Source organism: Panthera onca, chromosome A1 (assembly GCF_046562875.1).
Source record: "Panthera onca isolate mPanOnc1 chromosome A1, mPanOnc1 haplotype 2, whole genome shotgun sequence".
In the NCBI taxonomy this organism is placed as follows: Eukaryota; Metazoa; Chordata; class Mammalia; order Carnivora; family Felidae; genus Panthera; species Panthera onca.
In genome coordinates this window covers 184,637,302-184,656,740 of record NC_138339.1, presented here as the reverse complement: position 1 = coordinate 184,656,740, position 19,439 = coordinate 184,637,302, and positions in this window count along the sequence as shown.

The window sequence follows — 19,439 nt, the reverse complement described above, 5'->3', positions numbered from 1 at the left end:
GTACTGCCTTACTGTCCTACCTGTAGAGCTCTCTTCTACTCTTTCCCCAATAGAGTGATTTTCTGCAATCCTTTCTTGTTCCAAGAAGACATGACATATATTCTATGGTTAGATGTCGACCTTTTTCTTTTACAGAGCCTATGCAAAATAACAAGTTGGAAGAGAAATCACAACTAAAGTTTGGATTGTGTGCCTTCTTTCGCAGGCTTCTGCCACTGTGCTTGGGATCTAGAACTCAGAACACCTTTTGTTACATTTTTCACAAAGTTAAGTTACTGGTATCCCATCTGGCAGAGGACAAAGGGCATTCTCTGCTTTCCACAGCCCACTGGGTTTTGGCTATTTGCATCATTTTGAGCTTAAATTCTGAGAATCTCAAGGACTATATGAAGTAATTATTTCTCATTAATATCATGTTCCATATAAAAATGTCAACTCTCCCTCTTCAATTCCCTGTATCCACAATATATATTTTAAGCTTTCTTCTGATGATGTTTTCTCCTCATTGTCTTTTGTATTTATTTTAATTATTCCACTTTATTTCACCCAGGGTTGGGAAAGAAGAAAAGTGAACATGGACAATGCACCACGCCTAAATAGAAATACTCCCTTCCAAGCCTTAGTGCTTTGTCACCAGATTAGAAACTTTGAGATTCTAATGCACAGCCAGTAGCAGCAATGAACCACTTTCTACAGATAAAACAATGTTTAAAGTCTTTTTCTCTTAATATAGTTATAGAGCTCGTATTTTGTGTTCTATAATATTATCCTTTTAACCTAAAAGTAATAAGACTAATTCTTCTATTCATAGCTGCAAGCATCCCTAATCTAGTCATTTAAAGAAAACTGTGGCCTAGAAAATGTCTTTATGATACACTCTTCAGAGCAAAGAAAATTAGTATAATATTTCAACTTAAAAATTTGGGGTTCTAATTATATAAGTATATTCTAATCACATTGCATGGATATATATACACATACAATAGAAGTATATACACACAAATGTAAGGAAGTTTTACTCTCCTAGCACATTGAGCAAATGTTTTATATTAGAATTTTTTCCCTATTGCTCCACTGTCATGAAACAATAGAGCAGAAAAGGCTTTTAGAAAATAAGAAAGCTCTTCAATGTCAAACCAAAGGTCAAGAGAATTTTTCATAAGAACATCAGATAAAATTTCCAAATTCTGTACTCAGTAATTTAAGAGTTTCTTTGAAAAGACTTGACTTTTGAAGTGCAGTTTTAATCATAATTTTAGAAATAAGAGTATTATGTCATAAAAGATCTTCAGTACAGATAATAGGAAGCTTTTCCTTTTCATTCTTCTTTAAAATGTCAATGTGAATTTAATATATTTTATACATTATCAGTATCAGAATAGTATCTCAATATAACTCTCATTTCTAAGGGTTCCTTCAATAATTCTGCAGTACATTATCTCAGAAGTACCTTGTCTTCCAGAAATGTTCTTTAATTAGTTCTCTTTTCCAAAGGGTCCACCTCTAAATGATACACTGCTGACCCAAAGAATCAATATAACCTTTTATTGACCTAATTGAGAGAGTAAACTGTAATATTTATAAGGAGTAAAATTATATGAAATTTGGTTATCACAACATAGTTAAATGAACATATTATAAGTCTATCTAAATAGTACTTCAGCGGGGCGCCTGGGTGGCTCAGTCGGTTAAGCGTCCGACTTCAGCTCAGGTCACGATCTCGCGGTCCGTGAGTTCGAGCCCCGTGTCGGGCTCTGGGCTGATGGCTCAGAGCCTGGAGCCTGCTTCTGCTTCTGTGTCTCCCTCTCTCTCTGCCCCTCCCCCGTTCATGCTCTGTCTCTCTCTGTCTCAAAAATAAATAAACGTTAAAATTTTTTTTTTTTAAATAAATAAATAAATAGTACTTCAGCATATACTCTTGTATATCTTTCTATATATAGTGTTTGAACTTGGTATAATGTTAGGAAAGTGATAAAAGCCCTTCAAAAAATCTTGGACAAAACAATGACTTAGAAGTCTTAATAAGAAGAAGGCAGAATATTTTGCTTCTTTAAATGACAAGACCATCATAGGAATTGCTCTAATTTGTACTGTACCCATTTAATTAAGACAACTTATTTAAATCTGTAATCCCTAAAGAACTAGGTTGCAGCTATGGACCCATTAAGGCATATGCAGGGAATAAATTAACTATAAATTAAAACTTCTCCATTTTTGGTAATGAATGCTAATAATATATTTAGATATCATTCATATGTGGAATTTAAGAAACACAACAAATGAGCAAAGGGAGAAATAAGGAGACAGAGAGAGAGAGAGCGAGAGAGAGGCCAACCAAAAAGCAGACTCTTACTTATAGAGAACAAATTGATGGTTATCAGAGGTGAAGTGGTGGGGGGAATGGGCTAAATAGGTGAGGGGGATTAAGGGGAGTGCACTTGCAATGAGCACCAGTTGTTCTATGGAATTGTTGACTCACTATATGGTACAGGTGAAACTAGTAAAACACTGTAAAAAAATGAAATAAATAGATAAACTGGGTAAGTTGCTATGATGAAAACAAATCCATAGAGAAATGGTATGTCCACCTATTACCATCTCCTTAATTTAGAAATTGAAGGAAAAAGCAGAACAAAAATTAGTAAAAATACTGAAACTTTGGACATCATCATTAATGAGTATGAACTAATAGACGTATGTAGAACTCTGCTTCTTGTCCCTGAATGATATACTTTCAAGTTATGACAAAAAATATAGTTGGGTATGAATTAAATATCAACAACAAAAGGACTGAAATTGTGAAGGGGATATTCTTTGAACATAATGTAATTAAGCTAGACATTATAAACAAATAAATAAACATGTAATTCTCCTTGTGTTTGGGAAATACAAAGCATACTTTATAAAAACTATGTGAAAGAAAAAAGATAGAAGCCCCATGGATAACGAAAAGAAGGGAAAAAAAGGGCATAGTAAAATAATGAAATCAAATACAGAGAAAATAAAGAAATGAAAAGATTAAGACATAGCAGAATAGCATAAAAAAAACTGAAACAAAACTGTGATCTCTGGTCGTTAAAGAATTCTTTGTGATATTTGTATTACAGAAATAAGATCTATGAATTGAGGCTGAAAAAAATGAAAATTAATAAATTCTTACTGTAATATGAACTGTCTATGCCAAAACATTCTTAACATGAGAGAAAGAATGCCATTTGAAACTCATTGTAGATATTGGGTGACAAATACAGAAAACAAAGTACATGTTAAGGAGGAAAGGACAATCTGAGGGCTGGAGGCAGGGATTAAAACTTTCCATAATGTTTAGCAAAGGATGAATTTGTTAAAGATTTTAGAATAAGTAAGCAGATGTTCAGAGCAGCAGAACCTGCTGGGAGTGGGGGAAAGAATCAATGGCACTTTAGTAATTAGATAAGTACTAATTATGAAGTCTAAATTTAGCAAGCAGGTGTAAGAAGATATATTTAGAATATTCATCTGTGATGGGTTGATTACTTGAGAAATCAAGCTATTTCTACAAACTCCTCCCACTGCCATCCTTTCAGACTACCCCACCTATATGTCACATTATGGGGCTTCTGTTTTTTCTGGGGAAAATTTAGCAGGAACCCCATTTTAGGTGCTAAAGAAATTTACAATTTTCAGAGATAATGTAGCATGTTTAAACACTGGTGCAAACAGATAACAGATTTGAGATAAATTGTTACAACCAATCATCCAGTTGACCCCATCCACCCACACGTGGAAAATAAAATAGTCCTTTGAATGTAGAAATGGAATGTAAGTGAGTAGAGGAGTACTGACAACAGTAACTCTATCTTTGGCCCTTTATTTTGTTCATGTTCCCTGGATGACCTCTCTTGGGGCTACAAGTTCCAGGCTCCCTGGAGATTAAGTAATACACACACCTTAGAAGTGCCCACCGAGGCCAGCATTGGGGGTAGGCTTGCATGGACCTCCCATGAATCTGTTAGAGATAACATAGACTTTCCTCTTCCTGATGCACAAGTGGTGCCATAAGATCTAATAATAGGTTATCTGTCAGTTAAGTGCAGGCAATCTCTTTGAGGTGCATACATACTCTTTGATCTCACTGCAAGCTTTTCTGCATGTCTCCTCACTATTTAAAACCTGTGGACTAAGGTCCAGACTTTGTGGAGAATACACAGCTGCCATGAATCACCCTCTGCCCATCCCCCTTTTCAGTATGTTACCCTGAATAAAGCTGTGAAAACTGTATGGAGTTACCTGCTTCATTTTGGGGTCTCAAGGTACCTGCTAAGTTTGGGGGACACTTTATTATCTCTCCCCCAGCTCCTACCAGTGAGAAAGATTTATGAAGTGCTGAAAGTGACAAGCCATGTCAAGTGCTAGATTGCTGTTCCTGCTTCTTTTTTTTTTTATGTTTATCTATTTATTTTGAGAGAGAGAGAGAGACAGCAAGCAGGGGGCAGGCAGAGATAGAGAGAGGGGGAGAGAGAGAATCCCCAGCAAGCTCCACGTAACCTGGTGGCACTAGATCCTACAAACTGTGAGATCCTGACCTGGCCAAAAATCAAGAGTCGGAAGCTTAACCCACTGAACCACCCAAGGCCCCATGCTGTTCCTGCTTCTTAAGCAAAGTATCAGAAGAAAAGCTGAGAAGGTACTACAGGATATCTGAGAAGGCCCTATGTGAATTTTGGAAATGTCAGCGATAGACTGCCTTACTATTTTCCAGTTGCCATTTCAGTGAAGCAATCCCCTAAATATGTCTTAGACTATCAGATTTGAGGTGTATTGATAAATTTAGTCATGAATTTCAAAATTCAGGCTTCTAAATCCTAAATTATGCAAACACCAAAGAGTGACATGGAAGTACACTCATTATGGAATGATGAGTAATACATGAGCCCAATATTACATGAGCTAGAAAACAGGAATATAAAATAAGGAGATGGTAGTCAGAAATGCTGTTCTCTATAGATTTATCTGTCAAAAGTCACAGTCTAGAAAATGAAGTCTTGTGATAATCTGTCCCAGATGTCCTTTTTATGTGAATCATGGGTCCTAGAAAGCTGAAAACCTCCCCTAGCACTGAAATGGGGAGACTCTTCTCCAGCAGTCAGCAGTACTTGAAGTTTCAAAGTATTAACTCATAAGAGTAAGTAGTGGAAGAAATTCAAAGAATTTTGAATCTGACTCTAACAATTTTAATAAATCTAAATCAATGAAAGCATTTATTGGAATGGGCATGGAGAAGATAAGGAGTGAATAATATTAAGTTGCCTGTACTAGGTAGAGAAGGGGCTCAGAAAGTTAAATTCAGTTGTAGAATTAAAGTGTCATAGATTTTATTTATGTATGGAATTGAAGAAATAAAACAAATGAGCAAAGGGGAGAAAAAACAGAGAGAGAAAGAGAGAGAGAGAAGCAAACCAAGAAATAGGCTTTTAACAATAGGCAACAAACTGATGGTTGGGGAGGGGAATGGGTTAAATAGGTGATGGGAGGGGAGATTAAGGATTGCACTTCTGACGAGCGCCAGATATTATATGGAAGTGTTGAATCACTATATTGTACACCTGAAACTAATATTACAGTGTATGTTAACTAACTGGAATTTAAATAAAAACTTTAAAAAAAGAAAAAAAAATATATAGTTATAGTGTTTAATTCAAACAATGGAACCTTATACAGTATATTTCTATAATATAAATAAATGTTTTGGGGCACCTGGGTGGCTCAGTCGGTTGAGCATCCGACTTCAGCTCAGGTCTTGGTCTCACAGTCCATGAGTTCGAGTCCTGCGTCAGGCTCTGTGCTCACAGCTCAGAGCCTGGAGCCTCTTTTGGATTCTGTCTCTCCCTTTCTGTCTGACCCTCTCCTGCTCATGCTCTGCCTCTCTCTCTCTCATATAAATAAACGTATAAATAAATAAATAAATAAATAAATAAATAAATACATGTTTTAATTAGTCCTCCAAGGCAGACCTTACTTTCCAGAGATGATGGATCAGTTCCTGCATTGTAGAATCCCTTAAAATGTGTAACTAAATTATTTTTCCATATGTGTCTAATTGAGAGCTCATGGGAATGGCCATGCACAGAGTGATACAAATGGTTAATTTTCAAAGCAAGTGGAGTAGGGAGTGGAGTGGGAAGAAGAGCAAGAAGAGGAAGAAATTCTAGCTGCAAAAAAGGCCAACAGTCAGGTGAAAGCCAACAGGACTAGACTTCAGCAAGCGTGGGGATTTAGAGTGAGGTTGAAAGAGATGTGAGAACTTCACTAAAGAGCTGACATCAGGACAGAGGTCTGGAAATGTGAAGCAGAGATAGGGGCTCATACTAAGGAAACTGGACTATTTAATAACTGGCATACTTCTAACCTAATGTCTAGAGTATGAGAAACAGTCTCTCCTCATAATACACACTAACACTTAGGATTGGACATAGAGAAATACAGGCTGTATCTTTAGTCTTTGCCCCCAAAAGGATCTGCCTAGGAGCTACTGCCCAGTTACTGTTTCTGAATCTTAGGGGGCTTCCAAGTCAATGGCAGAAGGAAGACAATTTATTCCAAAATTCCCAGTTGTTGCTAGAAAGAAGCTTTGTGCTGTCTTGCAATTTTCTGAATGGATCCAAAATAACAGCATAATTTATAAATATTTTGAGGTCCATGTTTGAAAAGTTACAGTTATACTAACATGAGAGGGAGGCTGAATTCAAATGAAAAGTATCTCCCATCTAAATTCACAAGTATAGCAACATAATTATATATCTATTTTGTTCATTATCTCTACTTAACATGGATTTATTGTAAACAGATGGTGATTGATTAAAGTTTAATATATCATAATATTTTTAAAAATGTGTATGCTGTACAGTGAAGTACAGACCTTGTGAAATCCTTAAAATAATCACTTAAGAAATATTGTAAAGTCCCTATCATTCCCTGATACCTAGATTCCAATGAAAATGGTAGTTAGAGGTTTTGCAGTATTTAGAAAAAGAGTTGTGTCTAACATATATATTGAATCATATTACTGGATTAGCAGTCACTTTTTGGTATATCGCCTGCCCTAGGATGAAACAGGAGTATGGAGATGTGTGGAAGAAGGGGAACTTGGTAATATGCCTGGCACATCCATTCAATGGAACTTGTAGAGAGAGAAGTAGATAGTTGCTGGGCATTGTGTTAGATCCATGTCTACATCACTGGCATGTTAATTTTGCCAGTCGTAATTTACCTGAGGCTTAATTTCTTCTATAAAATATATCAGTGGTATTTGCCTTTCAGGGTGGATATAAGGATCATAAATGAGATAGGATACAAAGTGAAAAAGAATGTGTTGTTAAGTGTAATTAAATACTTTAAAAGTGATTTTTTTTTCCTCATTGTTTGTTGGAATATTAGAAAATTTATGGCTAACTAAGTGGGACTTTTGGAATTCATCCAATAGTAAATTTACTTGGTAAAGTTTCATTCCATTTTTAATTTATTCCCATGTTGTCTGCTTGATTGTTTTATTTATTAATGATCATGTGGCCCATTGTGCCTGAATATGTAGAGTTAGGATTATGAAAAACCATGAAATGGGAATTTAAAATGTTCCACGTAACTAGACTATAATTTGTATCACTTTATGCCATGTATTGCCTTACTGGCCAATAAACACACAAAGTACAATATAATGACAGCATCTTTATTTAGTTAATTATTTTCAAATTATGCCAACAAAGGATTCAACGCAGAATGTATAACATTATACTTAAAAATCACTGTAACAGTAGGTACAGGTAGAAGAATGTGAAATCAAGTGTTTTTTTTTTTTTTTTCATATTCTAGCTATTTTCTGGTTTCTACATTCTACATCACTCAACTAGAACTCATTAAGCCCAATCCATAGGTTTCCATCTTTTCTCTCGAACAGTTTTACATTACTAACAGGGGAATTTAAGGAAATCTAACTTACTGCTCTATATTATTTACCACTCTATTACTGCTCTATGTTATCGCTCTATATTGTTATTCTGTTAATACCCTGGTTTGGATTTTGTATACCAGTTTGGATAACTGACTTTCTGCTTATCCCCATGTGCCTGAGAGTTTGTTCTGGTAATTTGCCTCTTGTATTAATATGACTAAGATAATGGCTGTGCTCGGTTATCATTAAACCCCCTTTTAGCAAATTTGTCACTTGCTTTCAAGCATTAAGGTGCAAATAGCCTGAGCATGAGCATTTCCTCATCTGCTATCTCATATGAGTCATCTGTTATCCTATGCAAAATATATTGCATCAATTGTTCTGTTAGATCACTATTTTCTGCAAAATGAACTTCTTGGTGGCATGTGATTCTAGGTCTGTTTTGATGTACCATCATCTCAGATTCTGTAAGATACCTATACCTGACCACATACAATACTCCCCAGCTGATTTTAAAGGCTCACGACACACTAGTTCTTGGTATTTCTTCTCGTTTAATATTATGTTTCTATTTTGACACATAGCTGTTTGACTCTGAAATCCTTCTTGTATATGATTCTTTTAATTTGGTATTTTTCTGTTATCTTTTCAGAATTTGAATTTTATTCCTTCTTATTTGCCTTCTTTTTTTGGCTACCTCAAGCAAGGAATCACAAATCTATTCAGGACTCTCAAAGCACAACCTTCTAAAAGTAGAGTTGACTCGCATCCTGTCCCAATCAACACTGACATCATTTATGTTTGAAGAATCAGCTAATTTACCAGAATATCATTCTGTTCATATTTATCTGTCCAACTTTGCTTATAATTAGTCCACACTTGGTCTCATTGGTTCAGTTTTTCTAAGGCACCACATTTGTGGACATAGAGTTGTTTGTAGTATTCCTCTATTATCCACTTGACATCCATGAGATCATTACTAATACCCTTATCTCATTTATATTTGTAATTTGCTTCTTCCCTATTTTCTTGATTAATGTATATAGAGATGTATCAGTTGTTTGTTTTTTTTTTTAATTTTTTTTAACATTTATTTATTTTTGAGACAGAGAGAGACAGAGCATGAACGGGGGAGGGTCAGAGGGAGAGGGAGACACAGAATCTGAAACAGGCTCCAGGCTCTGAGCTGTCAGCATAGAGCCCGACGCGGGGCTCGAACTCACGGACCGCGAGATCATGACCTGAGCCGAAGTCGGACGCCCAACCGACTGAGCCACCCAGGCGCCCCGAGATGTATCAGTTTTATTAGTCTTCTCAAAAAATAAGCTATTGAATTCATTGATTTTCTCTATTGTTTTCTCTTTTCAATTTCACTGAGTTTTGCTCTAATTTATTATTTCTTTCCTTATGCTTGCTTTAGATTTAAATTATTCTTTTTTCTCTGGTTTCCTAAGGCAAGAACTAACATTATTGATTTCAGAAATTTCTTTGTTCATAATATATGAACTTAATGCTATAAATTTTAATCTCAGTAGTTTATCATAGCACCCAACAAATTTGACCAAGTTTATATTAATTTTTATTTAGTTCAAAATATTTTTATTTCTCTTGGCCTTTTTGATGACTTAAATTGGTCCTAAATAATCAATGTGTTAATTAGAAGTTTGTCTTTTAATTTTGGGGTATTTGGAAGTTTTCTACTGTCCATCTCATTTTTATTTCTAATTTAATTCCATTGTGGTCTGAGAATACGGTATGTATAATCTCTAGTCCTTTTAAGTTAAATGGTGTTTTATATCTTAGAATATGGTTTAATTTGGTGAATGCTCTCTTTGGCCTTGAGAAGAATGTGTATTTTGCTGGTTGGTGGTTGTAGTATTCCTTATATGACAGTGGATCAAGTTTATTGACAATGCTGTTCAGGCCAACTATCTTTACTGATTTTCTGCCTGTTTAATTTGTCAATTACCTGAAGAGAAACATTGAGGTCCTACCTATAATCATAGACTTTTTAATTTCTTCTAGTTTTATCAGTCTTTGACTCGAGCTTTTTAATGGTCTCTTATAAGGTGTAAACATGTTTAGGATTTTTTTTTAAGAATCAAAGATTTATATTCATGTTGTATCTCTTTTTATCCCTAATAATTTCCTTGTTCTGAAGTAGGCTTTGTGTGCAATGTAACTACTCTAGCTTTCTTTTGCTGAGTGGTTTCATGGTATATTTTTCTCTGTTCCTTTACTTTTATTCTACCCGTGTCTTTAAAGTGTTTTTTTTTTTGTACACCATATAGTTGGATTTTTAAAATCCTTTCTGACAACCTAGTTTTAGTTGTTTTATTTACTTATTCTCATTTAAGGATGTTATAAATGTAGTTGGATTATTATCTACCATGTTTGTAACTGTTTTGTATAGGCTTTTTTTCCCTATTTTTTTCTCTTATACCCTCCTGTTCCTGCCTTCTTTGATATTAATTGTTCATTCGTTATTATTCCAGTATATCTCCTCTTTTATAATATCAATTATATTTCACTAAAAAGATTGTTAATGGTTATCCTAAAACTGCCAACAAATAATTTTAACTATTCTAAAACTGTCTTAAAATAACACTATATTGTTTCAGGTGTCATGCAAGTACATTAAACTATTTGAGTTTGAATAAAGAACTCACTTGAGTTCTAAAGATACATTGTATTAAAGTTGGTAATAATTGGTCAATATCTCTTATAAAAATGTTCCTCATAGGAAATAATTATTTTAAATGCAAGATTGTTTCTATTTTTACTTAGAGTACCCATAGAGAAGCAAAATAAATAGAAAAATACAATCATATGTATGGTACATTTATTATATTAATGATGCCAGTTCTATACAAATATTGATGTAGAATCAATGCAGCTTTGTTCAACATCCCTAAATAAAATGAATGCAGGGGGAGGTGGGAGAAAATGTATTCCTTACACATGAATGCTAATAAGAAATGTAGAAGAAATTATGGAATTATGAAATCATTACTTTGCTGCCATCAACTTTGACTTAGCAAAGAGTCATCAATAATGTTAAAAATAGTGCGTAAAAGCTATATGATGAGCAAGATGATTTTATAGTTCAAAATGTCTCCTCAAATTATTTATTATAATTATAAATTTAAAGAAGAGAAACCTGACCGACACCACATTAACTAAGGGAGCAAAGATTATATGATTAATAACACAACAAACTAAAATCATGTCTCTTCTGGTATAATGTACTAAGAATGACAGAGGATGAAAAAATGGAAACCTACTGTTTGCTTATAAGGCAGAGCTTAGGAAGTATTTAATTAAAGTGTTAATGATAGAAAATAAATCAAAGAATACTCTTTGCTATGATTTATGATAATAAACAATGATGAGTGAGATTAAAGGGGAGAATAATAAATGATCTAGGCCAAGTTCAGGAGATCTCCATGAGAAATATTAGATGTCAAGAATGTTTGAGTTGGCTCACTTAAAGGAGATGGGGATTTAATGAGGCAATAGAATGTTCATTATCTGATAGAATAATTTATCCCAGATTTGTAGATCAAACAGAAATTTAATTTCATAAGAAAACTGCTAACCCAGTTGATTATTAGCAATCAATGTGTTCAGAACAAATGCTCTTCAAAAATTGTGTCAAAAGCAGAAGTTGTATTTACCAGTTTTAATTACAAAGAAGATAATAGAGACTTGTTTGGCCCTTAGAGCTTATACAAAAATATAACCATTTTATATATACATTTTATAAAATTAGATGCAGAAAGTTGAATTATATTTCTTACATGTGACAATAGAAAAAATAGTAGCAATGAAATTTTAAATATTACTAAACAGAAATTATTTGAACTGTATAAATTAAAGACACAATTTGTCTCTTCTATTCCTAAAGACATGAATTCTGTCATTAGCTGGTGAAATATAATGGTATCGGTCCCATCACACTCCTATTAAGAACAGTATTGCTCAAATAAACATGACCATCAGACAAATCTAGTACAAGTAGACTGCCAGCCATATTAATAGTTAGAGTGGTGTGAAAACAGTGCAGGGTATGGTCCTGGAAATTAAACTGTGAACGACATTAGAAAATACCCTCTAAAAGCAGAAAGGACAATTACTATGTTTGAAACTTTATCAAGTCTGTTGATTGGTGGCATATACCAATTTGTGTGTGTTTCTTATGTCCTTGGCTATCTCTACTGGCCATATCATGAATTTAGGTGGAAATACGGAAATGCTGAATAATCTGCCTTATTATTTCTTTCTCTGAGATAGAATAAAAGCCATTTTTGCTAATGGAATATGTTAACAGTTAACTGGGATGAAGCAAGTTTCTTCAGGAATCCAGTATCCAGAGCTAAAGTGTGTACTGTCTCCTCTGTCTCTCTCTGTCTCTGTCTCTCTCTGTCTCTCTCTCTCTCTCACACACACACACACACACACTCACACATACACACACACACACGTAAAATGATATTTCAAATGATACATTTGATTCATTGAGATATATTATTCAAAAATAATCGTTCAAATTCAGGTATTTCCTTTTGATTTGTTTATATTGGGAGTAAACATGCTGCATCGCTGACAAAGAATGAATGCAGATAATATACATGTCTATACATTATATATGACATTTCTGACAAAAAATTTACACAGACACAATCATTTGCAAATAGAAGAAGGATTCAGTGTATATCTTTCATTCTTTGGTAAAACAAAATTGTAATCCTTTCACGCATACTCATTAAAAAAAAATAATGTTCCTGGCTCTTAAATCCCAAGCATGGGATCATGGTCATTGATAAGATATTCTCTTCCTGCAATAAACTAAAATTTTAAAAAATAAATAAATAAACTAAAATTACTAGTTTGGTTACAACTAATGAAAATATAGAATTTAAATGTGATTGTGGTAAGTGTTATCACAATGCATTTCGAAGAAATCATTTTGGTAATATTCTTATTTCTGTTTTCATATCTAGACTAGAATCCACATATTCTATCATATTTAACACTGCCTTCTCTTGTTTGTTTGTTTTGGTTTTGGTTTTTATTTTAGAGAGAGTGCACCAGTGGGGGAGAGGGGCAGAGGGAGAGAGAGAATGTTAAGCAGGCTTCACTCTGACTGTGGTCCCCAACATGGGGCTCAATCCCACACCCCTGGGATCATGTCCTGAGCTGAAATCAAGAGTCAGATGCTCAACTGACTGACTGTATTCTTACTGATGATGATGATGAATGAAAGGGATAAATTAAGTGCTATAGGAGTGAATCAACATACAAAATAAACCTTTCCTGAGGCACCTAGCTAGCTCAGCCAGTAAAGCATGTGACTCTTGATCTACGGTTGTGAGTTTGAGCCCCACATTGGGTATGGAGATTACTTAAAAATAAAATTAAAAGAAAAGCACAAAGAGAACCTTCCATAATATTTTGTTCAATGAAGACTACTCTAAATATTATTTTAGTGTCAATATTGGCTCAAATTCCTTATAATAATTACCTTATTTTCTCCAATATGTCAGCAAGTTAGTGTTGAGAAATAATGGCGAATGATACAGGCAAGGACTATGGTACCCATGAAGCATTAGAGTTTAAAGAAGCAGGAAGGGCTTTCAGAAATAATTAAACTATTAGATATACAGTTAAAAGCCAGAGAATGTCATTTTGTGTGAGTGGCCAGATATGAATAGTGGTTTGGGAGAGGTCCAGGAGTGCGGGAGGAGGCATAAGGAAGGAAGAAAGATGTTTGTGGCAGAAGGAAAAGTTATATAAATGCTTGAATTAGAAACTTAGTACAGTCTAGGAACAGAAAGAAGGTTCATGTTGTATGTGGAAAAGTGGGATACTAGCCGTCAAAATCGGGAATAAGCCACAAAGAGGTCATAATATCTGTTTTAGGAATAGATTCACTCAGTCACACATGCATAAATGTGAAAATATATCTATAACAAGTTACACAATGCTGTCTTAATTATGCTATCAAGCGCTAAGCTTGGAATAATTTCCATAATTTGCTGTAATTTTCACTACTGTGACAAATCAGTTTTTATGGATTTTTAAAATGCTGATGTTATTGAAGTTACCGTTCAATGCAGAAACAAAAGTTGCCACTAGCTAAATGTTGTGTATTTGACTTGGGTATTTAGTTGATATGACATGTAGGTCACATATTTGCTTCTTTTTAGAAACACACATTACTGGCTGATACACATTAAATTTATTATTGCATGCTGGAGGTGCGCTGCATACAGACTTTCATTGCTGAACAAAATCTAGATCTCCATAAGTAATAAATAATAGACAACCTATCATTTATGCATTGTTATATTTTCTTTATATTAGAGTTAGGTTTTCTCTGAATATTCCATTGTGGTATTCTAATGACTTTTTGGAAAATTGAACATACTATATTCTATAATCATTTTGGTAAAATTTGAGGGTTATACTACATATAAATATTAATGTTTAATTTCAAATTATAATTCACTTTTAGTATTTTTGGAGTTAGCTTATAAAAAGGCAAAGTATTTATCCCTTGCTTTAATTCTTACTTTAAAAAGGTTCCTCAAAAACTTAATAGTCATAAAGAAAAAAATCACCCTATATCAATTAAGCATATTATTTTTTATTAGAGAGAAATAAATGACACACAAAAAGCTGTATGTATTTAATGTATACAACCTAATGTGTTGGAACCGTGTGACTGTATCACCACACTCTGTGATATAATCCATCCCATTCAATAGTTTCCTTCTGCCCTCTCTCATTTATTATTATTGGAGGGGAATAAGAACATTTAACAGGAGATTTACCCCCTTAGTAAAATTTTAAGTATACAATACAGTGTTGATAACTACAGATACTATGCTATACAATATATTTCTAGGGCTTATTCATTTTGTGCAGTTGAAACTTTGCATGCTTTGACTTTACTACTTCCCTATTTCACTTGCCCTCCGTCCCCAGTTTTTAACAATCACCATTCTAATCTGTGCTTCCATAAGTTTGACTATTATAGATTACTCATATAAATGGCATCATGTAGTATTTGTCTTGTGTGTCTGACTTATTTTACTTAACGAATGTTTTCTAGGTTCATTCATGTTCTCACAAATGGCAAGGTTTACTTCTTTATTAAGACTTAATGATATTCCATTGTGCGCATGTACTACTTTCTTTACCTAATCATTTGTTGATGTACATTTAGGTTGCTTCCATGGCTTGACCATTGTGAATGGTACTCCTATAATCATTGGAATGCAGATATCTTTTGAAATCCTGATTTCAATTCCTTTGGCTATATATCCAGAAGTAGGGTTTCTGGATCATGTGGTAGTTCTAGTATTAGTTTTTTGAGGAACTTCCAATTCTTTTTTCCATAGTGGCTACACCAATTTAAATCCCCACCAACATTATCCAATGGTCTTTGTCTACAACCTCACCAACACGTTTTTTTAATAGCCACCTTAACAGGTGTAAGGTAATATCTCATGGTGGCTTTTAATTAAATTTCCCTAATGCTTAGTAATACTGAGTATTGTTTCATATTCCTGTAGGCAGTTTGTATGTCTTCTTTGGAGGAATGTCAATTTGGTTTCTTTGCCCATTTTTAATTGGATTATTTGTTTCTGTTTTTGTTTTATGCTCTTGAGTTGTGGAATTTCTTTATATATTTTGGACATTAACCCTTTATAAGATATATGGTTTGCAAATCATCATTTCTGTGCTGTAGATTGCCTTTTTATTTTGTAGAATGTTTTCTTTGCTGTGCAGAAGCTTTTTGGTTTGATGCAAACTTACTTGTCGGTGTGATACACTACATTACTAGAATGAAGGACAAATATCACATGATTGTTTCAATAGATGCAGAGAATGCATGTCACAAAATCCAACACCTTTTCATGTTAAAAACTCTCAACAAATTAGATATAGAAAGAACTTACCTCAACACAGGAAATACTGTGTATAAAAAGCCCATACCTCCTAGTTCAATTGATCGGTTGTAAGGTGATTCTATTTTTAATTTTTTGAGGAACCTCTATACTGTTTTCCAGACTGTCTGTACCAGTTTACATTCCCACAAGCAGTGCAAAAGGGTTCCCCTTTATCTGCATCTGTGCCAACATCTGTTGTTTCCAAGTTAATTTTAGCCATTCTGACAGGTGTGAGGTGATATCTCATTGTGGTTTTGATTTGTATTTCTCTGATGATGAATGATGTTGAACATCTTTTCATGTGTCTATTTGCCATCTGGATGTCTTCTTTGTCAAAGTGCCTATTCATGTCTTCTGCCCATTTCTTCACTGGAATATTTGTTTTTTGGGGTGTTGAGTTTGATAACTCTTTATAGACTTTGGATACTAACTATCTGATATGTCATTTGCCAAATACCTTCTCCCATTCTATCAGTTGCCTTTGAGGTTTTTTTATTGTTTCCTTCACTGTTCAGAAGCTTTTTATCTTGATGAGGTCCCTGTAGTTCATTTTTGCTTTTATTTCTCTCACCTCCAGAGACATATGTTGTAAGAAGTAAGAAGTACGTAAGTAAGAAGTTGCTGCGACCGAGGTCAAAGATGTTGCTGCCTGTGTTCTCCTCTAGGATTTTGATGGTTTCTTACCTCACATTTTGGTCTTTCATCCACTTTGAATTTTTGTTTTTGTATGGCGTAAGAAGGTGGTCCAGTTTCATTGCTCTGCATGTTGCTGTCCAGTTTTCCCAGTGCCATTTGCTGAAGAGATTGTCTTTTTTCCATTGGAGATTCTTTCCTGGTTTCTCAAAGATTAGTGGGTCATATATTTGTGCGTCCATTTCTGGGTTCTCTATTCTGTTCCATTGGTCTGTGTGTCTGTTTTTGTGCCGTTACCATACTGTCTTGATGATTACAGTTTTGTGATACAGGTTGAAGTCCAGAATTGTGATGCCTCCAGCTTTGGTTTTCTTTTTCAATATTACTTTGTCTATTCAGGGTCTTTTCTGGTTCCCTAAACATTTTATGATTGCTTTTTCTAGCTACTATATATTTATCCAAGGAATACAAAGTATTGATTTGAAGGGGTACATGCACCCCAATGTTTATAGCAGCACTATCAGCAATGGCCTAATTATGGAAAGAGTCTAAAAGTTCATTGACTGATGAATGGATAAAGAAGATCATATATATATATATATATATATATATATATATATATACACACACACACACACACACACACACACACACACACACACAATGGAATACCACTTGGTGAACTTGGTGATCAAAAAGAATGAAATCTTGCCATTTGCAACAATGTGGATGGAATTAGAGTGTATTATGCTAAGTGAAATGAGTCAATCAGAGAAAGACAAATATCATATGATTTCACTCATGTGGAATTTAAGAAACACAACAGATGAACATAAGGGAAGGGAAGGAAAAATAAGATAAAACAGAGAGGGAGGCAAACCATAAGAGACTTTTAAAGGTAGAGAACAAACTGAGGGTTACTGGTGAGGAGAAGAGTGGGGAGGTGGTGAAATAGATGATGGGCATTAAAGAGGGCACTTGTTAGGATGAGCACTGGGTGTTATATGTAAATGATGAATCACTGGATTCTACTCCTGATACTAACACTATGCCGTTTGTTAACTAAGTTGAATTTAAATAAATAATTTTTTTAAAAGCCCAGAACTAACATCATACTTGATGGTATAAAACTGAAAATTTTTCTGTGAGTTTCAGAACAAGGCAAAGAATATTCTCACCACTTCTGTTCAAGATAGTACTGAAGTCCTAGACAAAGAAATTAGGTAAGAAAAAGAAACAAAAACATCAAAATCGGAAAGGAAGAAATGAAATTATCTTTGTTTGAAGTTGTACGTGATTGTTTATGTAGAAAATACTAAAGACTACACACACACACACAGACACACAGAGACACACAGACTTTTAGAACTAGTCATCAAAATCAGTAAAGTTGCAGGATGCAAAATCAGCATACAATATTCAGTTGCATTTCTATACACCAACAACAAACTCTCCAAAAAGGAAATCAAGAAAACAGTCCCATTTACATTAACTTCGAAAAGAATAAAATACTTATGAGTAGCTTAACCAAGAAATTGAAAGTTTTATACACTGAAAACTATAAATCATAGATGAAAGAAATTAAAGAAGATACACATAAATGGAAAGGCATCACATGTACATGAATTGGAAGAGTTAATATTGTTAAAATGTCCATACTACTCAAAGTGATCTACATATTCAATACAAAACCTATCTTTCAGTGTGATACAGTGAAAAGAAAAATAAAAACCTTCAATATTTACATGAAACTACCAATTATACCAAATATCCAAAGCAATCCTGTGAAAGAAAAACAAATCTGGAAAATCATATTCCTTTTTCTTTCTTCCTTCCTCCCTCCCCCCTCCCCCCTTCCCACTATCTCCCTTCCTTCCTTCCTTCTTTTCTTTCTTTTGGAACAGATTACTATAATTTAAAACAATTTTTTTTTCTTCAAAGATTTTATTTAAATTCAGGTTAGGTAACATATAGCATATAATGTAGTATTGGTTTTAGAATAGAATTTAGTGATTCATCACTTAAATATAATACCCAGTGTTCATCACAAAGAGTGCCTTCCTTAATGCCCATCACCCATTTAGCCCATCACCCTACTCACCTCCCCTCCAGCAACCCTCAGTTTGTTCTCTATAGGTAAGTGTCTCTTATGGCTTGCCTCCCTCTCTCTTTTTCTTTCCTCGTCCCCTATGTTCATCTATTTTGTTTCTTAAATTCCACCTATGAATGAAATCATATGATACTTGCCTTTTTCTGACTGACTTATTTCATTTAGATTTCTGATTTCAGACTGTGCTACAAAGCTATAGTAATCAAAACAAAAAGGCACTTGCATAAAAACAGAGATAATTACCAGTGAAGCAGAATGAACAATACAGAAATAAACCCAAACATATATAGGTAACTAGTCTTCAGCAAAGGTGCCAGTAATATTTAAGGTGAAAGGATAGTGTCTTCAATAAATGGATATCTACCTGCAAAAGAATGAAAAGGGACCGAGGTGCCTGGGTGGCTCAGTTGGTTAAGCATCCAACTCTTGATTTTAGCTCAGGTCCTGATCTCACATTTCCTGAGTTCAAGCCCTGCATCCAGCTCTCAGTGCAGAGCCTACTTGGGATTTGCTCTCTTTCTCCCTCTCTCTCTGCCCATTTCCCGTTTGTGAACACATTCTCTCTCTTTCTCTGTCTCAAAATAAATAAACTTAAAAAAAAGAATGAAATTGGACAATTATTTTAAACGATACACAAAAATAAACTCAAATGGATTAAAGAGTTAAATATAAGACCTGGAAACATAAAAATCCTGGAGAAAACATTGGGGAATGCCTTTTTGATCCTTGGCAATAACTTATTGGATATGACACCGAAAAGACAGAGAACAAAAGCAAAAATAAGTATAATATTATAAAACCAAAAAAAACC